Source organism: Choloepus didactylus, chromosome 2 (assembly GCF_015220235.1).
Source record: "Choloepus didactylus isolate mChoDid1 chromosome 2, mChoDid1.pri, whole genome shotgun sequence".
Lineage (NCBI taxonomy): Eukaryota > Metazoa > Chordata > Mammalia > Pilosa > Megalonychidae > Choloepus > Choloepus didactylus.
The window spans coordinates 246,156,738-246,174,976 of record NC_051308.1 but is presented as its reverse complement, the minus strand read 5'-3'; the positions used below and the strand labels follow the sequence as shown (position 1 = coordinate 246,174,976).

Below are 18,239 nucleotides of genomic sequence, written 5' to 3'. Positions count from 1 at the left end.
GCTGTGACTGGGGGTGCAGAGGCCCCATCGACGTGGGCTGGACTGGGATGGGGGTGAGGGAGCAGGGGCTGGGGCAGGTGGGAGGTGAGCAGAGATCCCAGGCCAGGGCCGGAAGGGAGGCCAGCAAGGCCGCGGCAAGGGGCTGCTGAGGAGGTTGCTGAGGTGGGGGTGCTGGGGGTCCCTGGAGGAGGGACAGCGCGGCTCTGGATCCCACAAGGGCTTGCCCAGGGGGGTGGAGGACGGGACTTACTATGGGGGGAGGTGTGTTACCTCCTGCTGGGTTGGGTCTCCTCCGCGAGGAGGCAGGGGAGGCAGCTGAGTGGTTGTGGGGACTCGGGGAGCGATGAAGGGGTGACACCCACCAGGGAAGCCCAAGCCCAGCTCCAGAGCCCACCTCCAGTGGAGGTCGCCCGGGAGGGCCAGAAGGGGCTGGACGGGGTTTAAAGGGGGTGATGGTGAAGGGCCCGGGTCCCTTTGGCCCTGAGGAAGGGGTTGTCTGTGTCCCGTCGGGGCTGGGCCCCCAGCTCTCCTGTGACCCCGTGGACGACCGTCCAGATCCCCTCGCCCGTGCTGAGGCAGGGTGAAGCCCGGGGTGCAGGCCTTCACCCCGGAGGCCGCCGCGAGCTGCCCTCGCCCGGGAGCCCGCGTGCTTGGTCAGCAGGACCTGCCGTGACCTGCAGCGCAGCATCCTAAACGCGCGTTTCAGAACCACGTTCCTCCCCAGGAAAACCTGCTGCTTCACAAGGCCGGAAACGGGCTTCGTTCCACAGCTGATAATGAGAAGTTAATAAAAGTGGGATTTGGTGCGACACTGGCCCACTGACATCTTAATCTTTATTAAAGAGACGTGAACGACCACGGCCCCGGTGGGGCCGCTCGGCACAGCCGGATGCTGGGGGGCCTGGTGAGGGCGGGCAGGCGGGCGCTCGGCCACGGCCCTGATCTCCCAGCTGGGTGCCCCCCGTGCTTAGCTCAGCAAACTCAAATTAATCCCCTACCCAAGAGACCCAGAGAGGCTGGCGTGAACGACACAGTGCACATTTGGAAATTTAGAGAATAAATGAGCCGCTCTTGAGGCCTGGCTGCAGGAGGCCCTTGAGAAGCAGGCTACAGACCACCCTGCACGGGAGGGACTGCAGCAGCCTTGCCGGCACCCTCTCACCTGTCCTTGCCATTTGTTTCCCCCAAACTGTCCCCTGGCACCAGAGGCCTCAGCACGTGCCAGCGGGCCCGTGGCTGGCTTCCCTTCCGGTGAGCTGAGGCGACGTTCGCATAACTTAAGATGAGCCTTTTTAAAGTGGCATTTTGCGTGGTTATACAACCACCACCTCTATCTAGTTCTGGAACATTTTCATCACCCCCAAAAGAAACCCCACTCCCCTGTCCCCCAGCCCCTGCAAACACCATCTGTGCTGGGTCTCGTGGATGTGCCAATTCTGGATATTTCTATAGACGGACTCAGACACCATGTGGCCCTTTCTACGTGCCTCTTGCACGCAGCGGAATGTTTTCGCGGCTCACCTGCGTTGTGTGTCGGCACTTTGTTCCTTTTCACGGCTGAGTAGTGTCCCACTGGCCACGGCTCAGCCACCTGCTGTTGGTGGACACCTCCTGGCTGTGGCGACGCACGCGGCGAGGGAGCTTGGTGTCAGGCGGCTGTTGGAGTCCCTGCTCGCCACAGCTTTGGGTTTATACTGAGGGGCGGATTTCCGGATCACGCGGTCGTGCCACATTTAGCTTTTTAACTGCTTTCCACAGCGGAGGTCACTCTGTCCGTTCCACTGGCTTCAGGGTCACCGAGGTGACAGGTGGGGCTTCGCAGAGTGGCCAAATGGCCGGCTGCCCCTCCGACCCCCGTGTGACTGAGCTCTGTCCCTCCTGCACACTCCCCCTCGGGCAGAGTGCAGCCCTGGGCCCACCGAGCCTCGCTCACACGCTCGGACGCCAGGCCTGGGGTGGACTCTCAGCCAAGTCAGTGGTGGACGTAGGACCCAGGGGCCTGAGCACTTGCTTTTCGGTTCTGCTTAGGCCGGGAGTTCCTGCCCACGGTTTCCCCGTCCTGTCCGTCTCGGGCCTGGCCACCGTGACCCGTCTGCACAAGCGGGGCCCGTGGCGAGCCAGATGCTGGCCCAGAGTGCCGAGGGCTCCGCAGCGTGGGCCGCCCGCCACGAGCAGATCCCACCCGTGGACGGGGCCCAGACCCTCTGAGAGTGCCAGGCAAGGGTGTGCGTGTGCAAGTGTGTTTGTCACCCGCTAATCTGCTGAGGGAGAGGGACAGGGTCTTTGTCAGTCTCCAAGCAATTAGGATAATTAAAAAAGAAAGCTTATTGGGTAAACATGCTCTCAGAGTGTGACCCCTTAATTAATGGGCCACGGGGAGAAATTACAGTGGTGGCAAGATAATTAACACATGCATTTAAAGGAGAGCTGTGAGGCGGGGGGATTGTAGGATGCTAGCACGGGGCCAGCGCCGGGTGGGCGGTGTGGACCGGCCCCGTAAAGGGACACGCAGCCCCTCGGTCATTCCCTGACCACCTGGCAGGTCAAGGGAAACCTGCCTCTTCATTTCCAAAATCTGCTTAAAAACCAACAAACCACACCCCTCAACAGAAACCTCGGCATCCGCGAGCTACCCCTTACTCATCGTAACGAAGCGGGTGGAAAGCTGGGCAAGGGCTCCTGATGGACGCCTGGGAAGCCGCGGGCAGGTAGCAGGTGGCACGAGGGAGGAAATGAGAGCTTCCTCCGGAATCGTTGAGCACCTGCCCCCCAGGCTACGCAGAGCTCGGAAGGCCCACGTGGGCCCCAGATGGGCTGTCACCAGGCATCTGGGGGCCTGGGCCATGTCCCTGGCATTGATGCTACAAGAGGACACCCCTTGATGGCCGTTTGGTTCTTCCTGAGAGAACGTTCCAAACTGACGGGAATCCCAGGGTCTCTCCCAGGGACAAAGGGAAGTTTGGGGTAAAGAAACCCACCCCCGGCCCACTACCGATCAAACCCAGACCATAAGCCAAATGGTCTCCCTCCAACCCGTTTCCCAAGAGGCAGCTGGACCCCATGAGAAGCCACGTTGAGCCCAAGGCCCCACAGCTGGCTGAGGGCAGCAGGGGGCCAGAGCCTGCCAGCCCCGGAAGACGGGGTAACTGCACCCGTAGCCCAGAAATGATCCTGGGACTGCAGGAGGCCGGCCAGTCCTAAGGGCCGGTGGGGACCAAGGGGCCCCCATCTTTCCACTTCGGGTTCTGTGGGCTGGGCCATGCTGCCCCCAGCAAGGACAGTTAGAGGTCGGTGCTCCAGGCAGGTGACCTTGGCTTGATCTTGGCTCGGCTCTGCCATCCCTGCCCCAAGCCTGGAGAAACGGCCCCAGGCCCCCTCGGGCAGCTCCTGGAGAGCTTGGGCAGAGGCCTCTCCTTCTGCTCGAGCTTCTCGCATCCTCGCTGCTGTCACAGCCCCCATCACCACACACGTGCACACACATGCACGCACATGCACATGCCAGCCCCTGTCTCACCTGGGTGCTGTGCCACACAATGAGCTTGTGAACACCACCTGGCTGGGAAGGCAAGTGGCTAGGGCCGTGGGGTGTGGTTTGCACACTTCCCCAGTTCCCCCTGCTTGTGACTTAGCACCTCCTGAAGCCACTGCCTGCTCTGCTGCTGGCACGCGTGGGCCCCGAGTCTCTGGCTGCTGGGTGAGACAAGCGACAATGAGCCATGTCAAACCTGCAGGGTCTTGGAGTCCCAGCCAAAGCACTACCTCTCCTGACCACAGAAGTCCTGTTTCTTCTATAAAAAAGAGATTCAAAGCAAACGGTATAAAATGCCAGAAGTTGGCAATGATGATTTTCTTACATGACTCCATGTTCTTTCCTGTATTTTTAAAATCCTTGAAACAAACCAAGACTTGAGTCAAATGTTGAGAACAGACTGTGGACAGCAGAAAGCCCTGGGGATGCAGACCCCAATCCTCTCCCCTGGGGAGGGACCCCTGCCCTACCCCTGGGAGCCAGGCCGGGGTGCATCCAGGCTCAAAGGCGCCTTTGCCAAGGAGAACCGGCAGCCCCGGGGGGCCACAGCATCCCGCGGCCGAGGCCTGGGTCGGCACAGGAGAATGTGGAGTCCAGCACTGGGGCACAGCGTCCTCCCGGGGCAGGGCGGGGGCTGCTGGGGGCCAGGGGTGGGCAGCAGGGCGGGCAGCATGGCCTACCATGTCCCTCCCAGCACTCAGGGTCTCTGAATACGAGCAAGGGGCTCACGGGGCAGTGGGGGTGGGCTCTGTCCCCAGACCCCCGCCTTGGTTGCCATCCCAGTGCTGATGCCCCAAAACAGAGAGTGCACTGCCAGGGGAGGGGTCTTCTGGGGGGAACGCATGGGGGTAGGACCCCCTCCCACACCTATTGTGAGCCTACCTGTGATGTCCTGGGTGTCCTCTCATCTACATGTGTACATGTGTGAGCATGCATGTGTCAGTATGCACATGTGGGGGTGGGCATGTGCATCTGTGTGCATGTGCATGTGTGCATATCTTTGGGTGGGTGTGTGCATCTGTGTGCACCTATGAGCATCTGTATGTGCACATATGTGGGTGGGCGTGTGTGTCTGCATGTGCATGTGGGTGTGAGTGCACATGGGTAGGTGTGTGTGCATGTGTGTATATGTGTGTGCACATTTTGGGAGGGCATGTGTGAGTGTGCACATGCATGTGCACGTTTGTGTGCACATGTGTGGGTGGGCATGTATATCTGTGTGCATGTCATGGGTGGGTGGGTGGGTGTGGCTGTGTGCATTGTGTATGTACACATGTGTAGGTGGACGTGGGCATCTGTGTGCATATGCGTGTGTGTATGTGTATGTGCACATGTGTGGGTGAGTGTGAGCATCTGTGCCTGTGTGTTCATGGGTGTGTGTGCACATGTGTGAGCGTGTGTGAACGTCTGCACACGTGGGAGGTGTGTGCATCTGTGCCTGTGTGTTCATGGGTGTGTGTGCACATGAATGAGCATGTGTAAGCATCTGCACACATGGGAGGTGTGTGCATCTGTGCCTGTGTGTTCATGGGTGTGTGTGCACACATGTGTGTGTGAGCATCTGCACACATGGGAGGTGTGTGCATCTGTGTGTGTTCATGGGTGTGTGCGCACACGTGTGAGCGTGTGTGAGCGTCTGCACACGTGGGAGGTGTGTGCATCTGTGCCTGTGTGTGCACCCATGAGTGTGCATGTACATGGATGCACACACGTGTGGGTGAGCACATGCACCTGTGTGTGCGTGTCCCTGCATGTGTGTGTGCATGTGTGCATGCAGGTGCAGGTGGGGGTCTTCCTGACACATTGCTCCCCCTCCAGGGGCCCTGAGCAGGGAAGTGACAAAGGGCCCAAGAGGGTGAGGCAGGCACATCCCTCCTTGATTAGCAAACCAGGATCCAAATTTTTTAACTAATTGAACACATTAAATAGAAGGTCCCTAAAATTTAAAGGAAAAAAAAGAGGAGAAGAAAAGACTAACACAAGACACTTTTCAAAGCTTCTTTAATAAAAAGTGCATTTGGGATTTGACCGTAATGGCTATCCTCGCTTGCCAAAACCTGGCGCCCCGGCAGGTGCCCTCCGCGGCGCCCATCTGAAATGGTACCTAAATGAATTAGCAATAAAACGGACTCGGGCCGAGCAGTGGGGGCCCCATTAATCTCCAGTTAATCGCTCAAGAAATGCCATTCACTTTTCTTAAGAAGTCACATTTTTCTCCCCTTGCTGGCGACCAGATTTCATAAAGTAACATATTTCTAATGAAAGGTCTCTGCTTGAATTAAACCCCGAAGGTTTATGCAGATTTGGCGTTTGATTACTGTCGGCATGGGCTCTTCGCCGGCTGCGGAAGGAAGGGCCTCTCTGAAAGGGCCCAGCGTGCAGTTCATAATATTCTTTGAAATAAAATAGTGCGCTGTGCTTAGTGGCTTTAATCAGCCCTGACTTTTGATAGTCAAACAATAGCTAATTACAGTAGCACCTGCCTCCGAGGCCTGTCAGGCTGGCCCCTGCCGGAGACGGCCTTGTCCCCGAGCCGCGTGGGGCTCCGGGCGCCTCTAACTGACACTTAGCAAGTTTGGTGGCCATTAGCAGAGGTTTATTTTGCTGCCATGTTGCTAGTTTTTTCCATTACATTCTTCTGCTCTGTGCTTTCGGGGAGCGGCGGTGGCGAGGGCCCCAGGGTCAGAGGCTCGGGGAGGTGTATTGGGGTGCACGGCCGGGCCCTCGGGAAGTTTCTCTGGCGCTTCTCGTGTTGGGCGGTGAGACTGGCCAATTGGCTGGCAGTTTGCAGCTTCCGGCCTGATGTTGGGAACAGGTGTCCTTAGCCCTCCACGGGCAGGGAGGGGGGCACCCGGGACCCCCGGCTGGAGCCGGCAGACCCCAGAGCTTGGGCACCCATTGGCATGCTTGGCGGTGCCGCTCTCGTCTGTTTCAGGTGAAACGTGCCCCGAGGCGCGGGGAAGGGGAAGTCACAAGCGACTATCTCGGTGAAGTCTCTCTTTTCTCTTAATTCTGCCTGGCCAATGAGCCTGGGTTTTCCGGGATCCAGTGAAGTGGGTGACGTGAGCCTGTGAGTAGCGGGCTCGGCAGACCCCGTAACGAGTGCCTGGGAGCGAGCAGCAGGACGTCGGTCATGAGGACAGGGTGGGCCTCCAGTCCCCCACGCCTTTCCACACTGCCCCTCGCCGCCCCCTCTGCCCACCCCCACACCTGAGCGGCCGAGCCCCCAAAGAGAGACAAAGCAAGCTAGAGGGGGGCTTGCTGTGCCCGTCGCAGGTGGGGGGTCATCCCACTGCAGCCAGTGGGCGCGTTCCCCGTGATGCCGGCAGGGCCCCTCTTTTTGGGGCTGTGATGGCACCTGAGGCACCCAAATGCCAGACCCAGCCTGATGTGCTCCAGGACCTGGGGCGGGAAGGAGGGCACCGGAGCCCAGGAGACCTCCCTCCGGGTACTCCAGGTGACTGCTAGAGATGAGGGGCAGGGAGGACGGCCCTGCTGGGAAGGGTCCACACATCCGGGCTTTGCTGCTGGGCTCTGCCGCCCGGGCCCCATGGCCGCCTTCCCACAGGGAGCAGAGGCTCCGGGGCCAATTTCCAGAGCCATCTGCCTCGCGGCCAGAGCCAAGCTTCCCCTTCCCTGCGGCTGTGCGGCCCCTCGGGGCAGGGGGCACACGCGTGCACAGGCGGGTCCCCGAGGCCGTGGGTGCCATATCCGCTCCGCCGGCTCCAGTCTCTGGACATTGTGCCGTGTTGACAATTACCCACGGCCAGGACTTGCTAAAACCTGGAATTGAAAAGGCTTCAAGGAGGAAAAGAAACAACTGGAAAGCTGTTTGCTGTTAAGGCAGGTTTATTTTTCCTTCCAATTACGTCTGACTAAGACGTCCTTGTGCAAGAGCAACTTCCCCAAGAAGGGTCTGATTCATCCTGCCCCTGACGCCGCGAGGGGCAGCCCCCGCCTCGGCCCCCTCCAGCCCTCCCCGGCCCGTGCTCGTCAAGGACCCTCTGCAGCTTGGACCATGGTGGTGGCCGCGGAGGCCGGGCTTCCTGGACATCCAGCCCGGCCAGTCAGGTGAGGGACCCTGCGCCGCCGCCGAGCCCTCCGGGGCCCTGACCCCACGTGGCTGAGGCTGGCCGGGAGGCCCCGCGCCTTGGCTCCCGCAGCCGCCCTCACCTCCTGCTCCCAGGCGCCGCGAGCAAAGCCGTTCAAGGAAAGGCCCCGGTGTCTGGTTTCTCCCCAGGTAGCCGGACGGACTTCCTGCCAAAAGGGGTGCCCTCACCCTGCAGAATCTGGCATTTCCCATCTCCGGGGGCCACCCCAGCCAGCACGCCGAGGCCGGCGGTGATGGCAAGAGAGGGCGTGCGTGTCTAGAGTGGGTGTAAACTGGAGACCCTGGCTATGGTCAAGTTCAGCATTTGCTAGGCCCCCCCCTCCCAGGTTGCTAGCGGCCCCTGCAGCCAGCATCTGCCTCTCGTCTCCGCTGGGTTTGCCATCCCCAATCAGTTTGATTGATCATCTCTGCCGCCACAGGTTGGTAATAAAGCCGTCCTGAGAGCCTCTCGCATTTCCCCTGCGGCCCGCTGGCATGACAGGCCTTGACACAGCTATTTGTCACCTGCAGCCTGTGGTCACTGTGTGCAAGGGCCAGTGGACAGACAAGAGCCAGGCTGCTGGGGGACGGCGGGAGGGGCCGGCCCAGGGCCCAGGCAGGGCGAGGCATGGAGCTGCCACCCCGGGAGCTGCTGCCGGCTGGGACGGGCACCAGCCTCGAACCTCTGGCCCGGAGTCGGGAAGGCGCAGGTGGCCACTGCCACACGTCCACAGGCCCTGGATACTGTCCCCCGTGCTGTCTGGCCACCCACCGGCCCCTCCGCAGAGACAAAGGAGGGCAGCAGAGAGGAAGCCCAGCCAGCCTTAGCCTCCCACTTTTGGGGGCCAGACGGGATCCTAGAGGTGCCCCTGAGACCACGGCCCAGGACAGCGTGGGGAGAGGGCTCTGTCACCCGCCTGGTCCTGGGTGCCACCAGCGCTGGCCCCAAAGTGATCCACGGGGACCCCAGAGCACAGATGCAGCTCCCGCTCCCTCCGCTCTGCCCTGCTCTTGTCACTCCTGTCCACACACACACATGTGCACATGCAAAGCGCAGCTCATCTGACAACGTGCTGCCGAGACGTCCCTGCACTCGGGCCCGACACTGCGGGCAGCTGCTGGGCACCAACTGGCCAGGCCCCCTGGCCCTGGGCTCCCAGCCGTGACCTGCGGCCTCCGGATCTGCTCACGAGGCGCATGGCTGCAGCCACATTCGTCACAGCACCAGGTCCCGCGTGCGGTCTGTGTCCTTGGCAAACCTCAGAAAACCGGCCTCCTGATAACTTCCACACTGAGTGGACAGACAGATGCACCGACAGTGCATGTCCTGGCGACGGGCTCCAGCCCAGGAAGCAGCTCCAGGCTGAAAACAGGGAGCGTCCCAGGGACTCGTGGTGGTGCAAACCGTGCGGGCGGCTCCCCCCAACTATGGCGAGGTGGCTCTGAGGGGCTCTCGGAATTATGCAAAACTACCCCCCTTCGGCTGCCTGGCCCACTCCCCGGTGATCCCTGCCCCCATGGTTGGGGCTGCCGGCCAGAGGGAGCTGGACGCCCACCTTAAGGAGCCCCAGGCACACAGGGTCCCTCAGCACTGGCCCCGTGAGCCTTGGGGCCCAGGAGGTGCCTGGGCCACTCCAGCATCTCTCCAGGTTTCCTTCTCAAGGAAAGTGGGATCAAAGCTGCCGCGCCGAGCCGCTCGGGGCCCCAAGGCTGGGGGCTGCAGAGATCTCCCCTGTCCCTCCAGGGAAGGGTGGACACGGCACAGCAGAGCAGACGCCCGGGAAGCCGACAAGCAGGGCCTGGGCAGGTTGAGGATTTGGGGGGAAGGTGGGGCCAGGGCGCCTCGGCCACCGGGGACAGGGACGGTGCGGGTGACGGGAGCAGAGGCAGGGAGCGTGGGGCGAGGACACATGGGCCTCAGCCACTGCTGCCCCTGCTCGAGGGGCCGGGCTCCCCTAGGGAGGACAGAGCCAAGCACGGCACCACGGCCCCGGGCAGGGACACGGAAGCCGGCTGCGCCCACACCTTCGAGGCCACCCTTCTCCTGCCTGCCGCCACGGGGTGGGAGCTTTTCCCTGTCACATTGCCAGGGAAACGGTGGTTTGAGAAGAAGCCTCGTGGAATCATGAGTCTTTTAAAAGAAAAATTGATTTTATTTTCCAATCTTGATAATGATACAAGTTCATTATGAAATGATCAGGGGGAAAAACAAGAAAATTTGAATAAGAAATAAAATTTACCTGGAAGTCCGTGGCTAACATACAAATGCATGCACGGGTTATAGAAATAGATGAAGAGACGGCTCTCACTTGGTGACACCAGCTTATTGTGACCTCAGGCTGGACACCAACCTCAGCACCAGCAGTCAAGTTCTGGCTTCACAGAGAGGATCCACGTGTGTGCAGGACATGTGTGTGTGCAGGTGTGTGCGTGTGCAAGTGTGCAGGTGTGCGTGCATGTGAGCACATGTGCAGGTGCATATGTGTGCAAATGTGTGTGCAGATGTGCATTGCCTTGTGCAAACGTGTGTGTGTTTATGCATGTGTACACATGTGCAGGTGTACATGTGCTGGTGTATGAAAACCTGTGTACATGCATCTGTGCTTGTGTGTGCACATGCAGGTGTGTGCATGCATGCAGGTGTGTATACACATGCAGGCCTGGCTGTGTGCATGTGGGAGGTACATGTGTGCATTTGTGAGTGTGTGTGCAATTGCATGCTCACACAAATAACAGGCCCGACAATTCTATGCATATCTACATTTGGGATCACACAGGAGATACAATTTCACACTGTGCCTTGTTCCCCTAACTTTTCAGGGGAGCACTGCTCTATCTCAGTAAATAGCTTTAATTTGTAAGTTCCATGTGGTTGCTGATGGCAGAGGTTAGGGCGCGGAGCCACTTTGGTCCCCATGGATGTCACACGCAGCCCTGGGGCTCCCACTCCGCCTGGACAGGCAGGTGCACAGGAAGATGTTCTTTACGTTAGATTTGCCTTGTGCGCCGCAGAAGGGCTTTCTCTCTGTCTGCTCCGCCTTCCTCATCAGGGTCGACACCACCTCCTTGAAGTAGCCAGGGTTGGCCCAGGGAGGGAGGAAGAGACCCTCTCAGTGTCCGCAAACCTGGGGACACCCTGTCGGACCCCAGGGCCCTCATTGTCCCTTATCCGGCTCGAGGCTGAGGCAGGTGGGGGACTCCAGGCAAGTGCTGTGGCTCCCAAAATACACAGTGGCACTGCAAGACCTTCTCTGAGGTTTGAAAACGGGGTTCAGCTTTGAAAAGATCCGTAGTAAAGAGGAACCCCGGGAAGGACCCGTTCCCGTGCTAAGGTCCCAGGACAGCCAGGACACGTTCACTCGGGGAGTCGAGGAAAATCCGCTTGGCGGCCCGGAATGGATTCAGGGTGTTGGTGGGAAACACTGGGATACGAGGTTTTGCCCAAATCGCCACGGTGGGTTTCTTCTGGAATTTGGGGTCTGGAGGCCGAGGGGTTGTGGGGAGGGTGGTGCGGGCCCTCGGCTCTGGGCCCGGGGATGCTCTGCCCGGGCTTTGTGGCCTCGTTCTCGGTGCTGCTTGCTTGACTTTGGGTGCTCACCCTCGGAGCCTCAGTCCATGACCGTGCTCCTCCGGGCTTGCCACGGAGACGGCGAGATGGCACATGAGGAGTGGTGGATGCAGGCAGGGCCGGTCTTTGGTCTCTAGAGGACCCCGCAGGAGACCCGGAACCCCTCTCTGGCTCGTGCCTTCCATTCCGTCCTGCCGGCCGCCTGCCCTTCTCCCCCGAGAGGGCCGTGGCCGGGTGGAGGGGCTGGCCCCGTGGATGCAGGGCGAGGCTCCCTGTCCCCACCGCCCAGCTGGCACCTCAAGTCCCCCAGCAGGTGCTGACCCGCCCCGCCCTGGGTGGCGATGGCCTTAGAGGACACATGGGCTTGGGAGATGGCTCAGAAAGGGAGACACTGTCGGGCCTCCCATGAAATGGCCCCTGGGGCAGCCTGGAGCCCGCCCATCCTCTCCAGCTCAAGACCTGGTGATTCGGGCATGGGATCTGACGGCACAGCCCAGCCCCTCTCTCACGGTGACACAGCTTGGTGCACGGTGGGTGCTCGCCGAAGAGCCAGGGGTGGGGCAGACACGTTGCAGGGGGGCCGGCCCAGCTCCCGGGCACCCTCGGGGTCTGTGCCCTCCAAGGGCCTCACGTGCGCTCCGCTCGTGCCTTCCGTCCGCCCTGCGTTTGCTCCAGTCCCCAGGCTGGCATCCGGGTTGGAACCTCCACTCTCTGCTCTACCAAGGGAGCCCCTCTGACTTGCAAATGAAAAGCATCTGAAACTGGTCTCCGACTTGGCTGCGCTCTCCCACATATAAACAGGCCTGAACTGTGAGTTGTCAGAATGTTCTGGAAGAGGAATGTGCTTGGGGCTGCTGTGGCCACACTTTGGCATGCAGACGTTTCCAGTGAGAGGGCAGCGAGCACCAGGCCCCGCTTCAGCCTGGAGTGGCAGGCTGGCCGTGCCGGACGGGTCACCTCGGAGGCCCGATGCTCCACAGGGGGAGGCCCTGGCTCCTCGCTGGCCCCACGGGTCCTCGAGCCACAGACCTTGCCGGGCTCTGGCACTGGGCCTCTCTGTTGACCGGACACCCTTGTATTCTGGACCCCGGGACACCCTGTGCCCCCTGGGCCAGCTCTGCCCGCTGCCCCTGGTCTGGGGAAGCCCCCCTCCCCACAGGCTGTGGCTGAAAACCCCAAAAGCAGTGCCCTGCAGGAATGGGGAAAGACCCTTGCAACGGAGCACCCGGGAGGCTTGCCAAGCTCCGGGACCACCAGGAGCCCCCAGGGGCCTGGGAAGCACACGTCTGCCTACGCACCCCACCCCAGACCCAGAAATTGGCTCAGTTTTCATTACATTTTTTTCATTATATATTATAATTATTTTCAGTCATCTCCTTATTTTCATTTACGTTCTCCCTGGGGAAGGCATGTGTCGCATTGCTCTGGGCCAGGGGACCCTGCACCCCATGACAAGATGGCGATTGCAAGGCAACGTGTGCTGGGGAGCTGGGGTGGGGGCCCCTGGGGTCCCCCACAGTGGACCCTGGTCACAGCAGGTGGCTGGCTGAGGGGCGATTTCCTGCCTGTGAGTTTCCTCTGATGTTCCATTGTCTTTCGGTGGAACGGCGATAAAAGCACAAGTGACCTGGGAGAGCAGGTGGAGCCACGGGCGGCAGCTGCTCAGGGGGGCTTGGGTTTGACCTGCCCCTTCCCCTCCCCGACACTTTACTCCGGAGGAGTCTGGCCGACCAGTGGGAGCGCGAGCCGGGCACCGGCCCTTCCATGCAGGATTCCCCATCCCAGGACACCCTGTGCTCTCCCACCAGCTCCTCAAATCCGGGGGCTCGCCTAAGGGTGGGAGTGTCCTCTCTCAGCAGGTGCTGAGGGCTCGCTCAGGCCAACAGTGGACACGGCCTGGACCCCATCCTGCTCGTCACCTCTGTTCCCCCTGCCCCCCTCGGTTACTTCCTTTCCAGGCACTGAGGGGCTGTGTATGAGGGCCAAGGCTGCTCCACACAGCCCCCTGCAAACCCAGAGCCCACTCCCCGCAGCAGAGGCACCGTGCCATGAGGACCAAGGGCAGAGACAGACAGACAGACAGAGGACAAGGGGGCCAGAGCGCAGATGATGGCGGGGATGGCGGGGTGCGGCAAGGCCAGGCAGCCACCGCGCATGGAGGGCGAAGGAGAGTGCTTTGCTCCAGGCCAACATCCAGAATCTTCCAGCAAAGCCCTGGTTGGTGGCTGTGTGGCCGCACCCGCCTCTGACATCTTCCAAGCTGGCGACGTCGGAGGCTGTGAGATCGTGCCAGGAGGGAGCACCGGGCAGTGCGCGTGGTGACAGCAGAGCATGAAAACTGGCTCCACACTTGGCAGAAGCTGAGTGTCCCTGGGGCCATGACGGGCCGGGGGCTGAACTTGGTCATTTTTGTCTGTTTTGAGAGGGGCACCCAGGGGCCTGGGAGAGGACCCCCAGCACCGCTCTGCAGCCAGGCCAGGGGCAGGGGCTGCCCCCGTGGGAAGCTGGGGTGCAGACGCCCTCTGTCACCGGCTCCCGATGCCTCCCTGCCTGTGCAAACTGACGTGCAATGTCCCGGATCCCCCCAGCTATTCTCGGCCTGTGCGGAGCCTTCAAAATAAAGAGTCAGGCATTTTCAGCTCCCGCCTGGTTTTTAACTCAAGCCATGTACTTCTTGAAGTGTGAGTGTATTTTGAAGCATTGAAATGGAAGTATTTACCTGGGGAGGGGAGAGGAGGGGAACAAACCTTCTCTTATTAAGCCAGTTTTCCAATAACAGCGATTTAAGAAGTGGCTAAAATGGCTGGTTTGTCTCCCGGTAGCCTGGGACTCTGCCTGGAGCGGAAGCTTTTGGCAAACCTCAGGGCACAGCGGAGAGGTGGTGGTGTTTCCCCGGCGGCTTTTGCTTGTCCTGATGTGGTGAAACCTTTGGGAGCAAGACTAGGGCCCTCCGGGACCCCTCCAAGGCTGGCCCCAAACTCCAGGGAAAGGGGGCGGCTGTGTGTGTGGGGAGAGCCCTGGGCCGGGGTCGCCAGAGCCGTCTGGGCCTCCCTGGAGCTCGGCCCCGCTGCAGCCCACACAGTGAACTTTCAGTCCTCCTTATGCGGCTTCCACTTTGTCCGTTTTTGCAGAATAAACAGGGAAACCAAAGCACCCCCTCCTGTGTCCCTGGGCCTCTTAGGAAGTTGGGGGCCGGGGCACCCTGAAACCCTCTCAGGACACTGGATTCTCCTGTCACGGCACCTGTAGGAGAAGCGGCCTCCAGCTCCGTCTTCCAGGAAAAGGAGAATTCCTGCACCGGTGTGCACCTGGAGTCGGCTCAGAGCCCCGGAAGGAAACCTGGGGCTGGTGCAGGACCAGCTGGGAATGATGTTTCCCAGGCCCGGCTGAAAAAAACCCATCCTTTCGGTTTTCCTGTGACTTTTCAGCTTAGGAAGATAACTTTTCCTCTCCAGCCTCAAAACACCTTTGTGCAGTCTAACATCATATTTAATAAGCATCCTTAAATGCTACGGAGATTTTTTTGTTTCTAGCACATCGATTTTCCACCTGAGGTAAATTTAATGGTGATTTTTCTACATTGACGGCAATTTGTTTACCATTTTATTGACTCCTGTGACGCTGTAGTGCCCTGGAGGGTTTGTCTGGTTTTCCTGGCAGGGCAAGCGGATGCCACCCTTCCCCGCGGGTCTCGCGAGAAGATGGTGTGCTCCATGGTGGGGGCGCTGGGGCCCTGCGGCTCCGTGGGAGGGGGCTCTGCTCGGAGACCCCTCCCCAGGCTGGCGGAGCTGGGGTCCTCGGGTCCCAGCCCTCAGCAGGACAGTGTGAGAGGCGACACGTTGGATGGTGGACGTGGGGAAAAACACCACCCCAAAAAAACAGCCTGGTGCTTTTCAAGGCCACAAAACTTTCCGGAATTCTAGAGTGAGTTCTCAAGAGGGGATTCCGGGGGGGCCTTCTGGTTCCCAAGGGTGTCCCGGTGGAGCTGGGGAGGGTCTGGTTCGGGATTGCCCTGTTTGAAAACTCCAGACCCCTTGGAACGAGGCTGGAGCTAACGAAATGGTGGTCCCACACAGCACCCAGCGTTCAGATTTCCAGCGGCCCTGGGAACGTTACCAAGGCCTGTGCAATCAAGGCCTGAGCTAAACGTTTATGGGGCCTGCACTCAAGAATTAATTTACAGGGATTGACGTGGCTCCCGGGTGTGAATCCGCGGCGCCGAGCAGCAGAGCCCCCCACGGTTGCCGCGTGGCAACAGAGCTCCCCGAGACGCACAGGCCACCGGGCTGCCCGGGAGGAGCCGTGGGCACCGCACTCGAGGGCTGGGAGAGTGCTGGGCTGCGGAGTCCATCATCCGTGTTTTTGTGGCTGTGCCGCCCATCCCCATACCTAGCAGTCGAGACAAGCATTTTGTTCTCCCGTGCAGCGTGGGCCCCGCCCAGAGACAGCGCCCCGCAAATGGGGGTGCAGTCTTACTGTAAGCGAACTGCCTTTAGACAGGGTTTGTGGCCGACGATGGGAAATCGATGTGCCACTGGGCAGGTGGCAGGACGGCGCACCTGGCTGTGGGGTCTCTGGGTAGCAGAGGGGCCTCCTGTGTATCGCACAGGAGCCCGGAGGACGGAGCCACAGGGTGCCCGGCGTCCTGCCTGGGGCCAGGGGCCGAGCAGAGAGAGGACGGGAGCTGGAGACTGGGGCGCCAGGGGAAGCTTCCAGCTCGGGGAGCTCGGGCAGAGCAAGGATCTCGCCAGGCCGGCCCCCTCCCGGCCCTCGCCCCAGCGTGGACTGTGAGCTCTTGGAGGCTGAAGCCGGTGGGTTCTTCTAAGCCTGGGGCATGGGCTGGTGACTCGGACGGGGCAGGAGGGGCAGGCTGGCACCGCCTGGCCCCCCGAGCCCCAGGTCTGCCCAGAGAGATACCTAGCGAGGTGCTCTGGGCTCCAGCAGGAGCATCGCCCCCTGGCTCTTGGGTGAACTTGGGAACCCAGGCCGGGGCTGGGCTGGGAGAGCTGGGGCTCCCTCTCCCTCTGACCCCTGCCCCTCGGAGGACACGCACCTCTCCCACCCAGCCGGCCACCTGGGCCTTCCTGCCTCCCCAGGTGTCCCCTGCCTCCCACCTCCGCCTCCGCCCCATTGTCCCCTCCGCTCCCTCCTAGGTCATTTTACATTTTCACCTGATCCCTGTAATTCTGCAAATATTCCCAGGCCACACAGAGACCCTGCTCAGCCAGCCTCTGGCCCCATGTGCAAAGCCCAGAGTGGAAAGTTCCCCACCCCAAGGCCCCAGCCCAGGGCCCTGGAGCTCCTGGCCCCCCAGGTGTCGCCCCTGCCCACCCCCGGACGGGGACACAGCCGGACTGAGCCCTGAGTGCCTGGTGGCCACACTGCAGCCTGGGCAGCAGGCGGGCAGCTCTCCCACCCCCGGCCATGTCCACCCTGCCGCCGTCGAGCTTTGTGCCAGCTGATGGCAAAGGAGGGGTGTTTCCCACGGGGCTCGGCCGTGGGGGCGGGGGTGCCCGGCCTTCCTGCGAGAAGAGGTTTTCGGCCCCTCCCCTGCCGAGCTCCCCGCTTTCCTCTGGGCCCAGGAAACCTAATCAAAGTTCCCTGAGCCACCCGGCTCCAAGGAGAGCCCGAAAGCCCTCCAGCGAGACAACAACACAAAATAAATATCAAAAGAACATTTGAAGAGCTCAATAAATTGATCATATTCCACTGAACCCTGGCCCTCATAACGATAGGACCATTTAAATGCTAATGTCATTTTTTAAAAAGTCAATTACGGGAGTTTTAAAGGAACAGAGTCAGCATTCCCCATGTAAATCTCTTCCATTCCTGCTCGCGCTCCCCAACCCGGGCACTGGAGCGTTGGCTCCTTCCCCCGGAGCTACTTTCCCCTCGCCGTGGTCCTGTAATTGAATCAAGTTGATACAGACACCGAAAATATTGTAAGACCTGCAGGTAATGGAAAGCACATGTTGATAAAGCTGGGCAGTATTTTTGGATCAAGGAAAACACAACTGCAGTTAACCCTTTGGTGGACGTGTCCTCAGGGCAGCCCCGGCCCGCAGTCACCGTGTGGCAGACCGCCCAGGGTGGGCGACAGTCAGCAGGGGCCCCGTGTTCCCGTCAGGCCCCACCACCCCCCGCTTTGGAGAGAGCAAACCCTCCCCAGCCATGGCTTCTGGGTTGACCAGCTGGCTCAAGGAGCTGGGAAAGGGGGGACAGATGGACCCCAGATTGCCAGAGGGGCTGGACTCTGGGGCTTCAGTCCAGGATTCCACAGAGAACCAGGGGCTCAAGAAAGCAAGACCACCTCTGCCCCCCAGCCCCACTGACGCCAACGATAATAGAGATGAGGGTGTGGTTCGGGTCCCAAGCGAGACTTCTGTGTGCCGGGCACTGAGACGTCACGGTGGCAGAGAGGAGGCCTCGGTTTCCCCACCCGACAGTGAGCGCAGAGCAGGGCCCACCCCTGCGTGCCAGTGGGCAAGCGGCTGGGTTCGAGGCTGGCTCTGCCACCCTTCCCTTCCTCGGCTCCCCGTTTGTCCCAGCCCCGGGGGCTTGCAGGCCACAGCTCCACAGTGGACGTGGGCCGGGACACTGACCCCCGGAGCCGTGTCCCTGGAGGCTCCTTGACTGCCAGCCACGGCCTTCTGGACGCAGCAGAGCTCCATTTCAGGGGCTTCTGCCATTCCTGGGTCCCAGGCGCCCACAGCTGCGGTCCATTTTTGGGGCATCCCCAAGCCGGGCACTGGCGACAGAGGCCGGGACGCAGCCTGGGTGACCATGGGCATTTCACAGGCGTGGAAACTGAGGCCTGCCCATGCCAACGGGTTCACCAAGGGCACCCAGCAAGAGGGTCTTGGGGTCCCTGGGGCTGTCCGACTCCAGCCAGGGCTGCGCTCCTCACACCGGGAGCCGGGCAGTCTCGGGGACAGAGCTGATGGTGCCCACAGCCCTTCCCCGAGGGGCCACCTGGCCAGTCTCTTCCCGCATGAAAGCCTGACTTCCCAGGGACGTGGACCGATGCAAAACTCAAGAGGTGAGTGACGGTC

The 18,239-nt window shown here is 60.8% G+C and overlaps 1 protein-coding gene across 6 annotated transcripts in view; it reads left to right on the top strand.

Moving 5' to 3' along the window:
- PRDM16 (PR/SET domain 16) overlaps positions 1-18,239 on the top strand; it is a 346,584-nt gene that overhangs the window by 182,059 nt on the left and 146,286 nt on the right. The window lies entirely within an intron of this gene.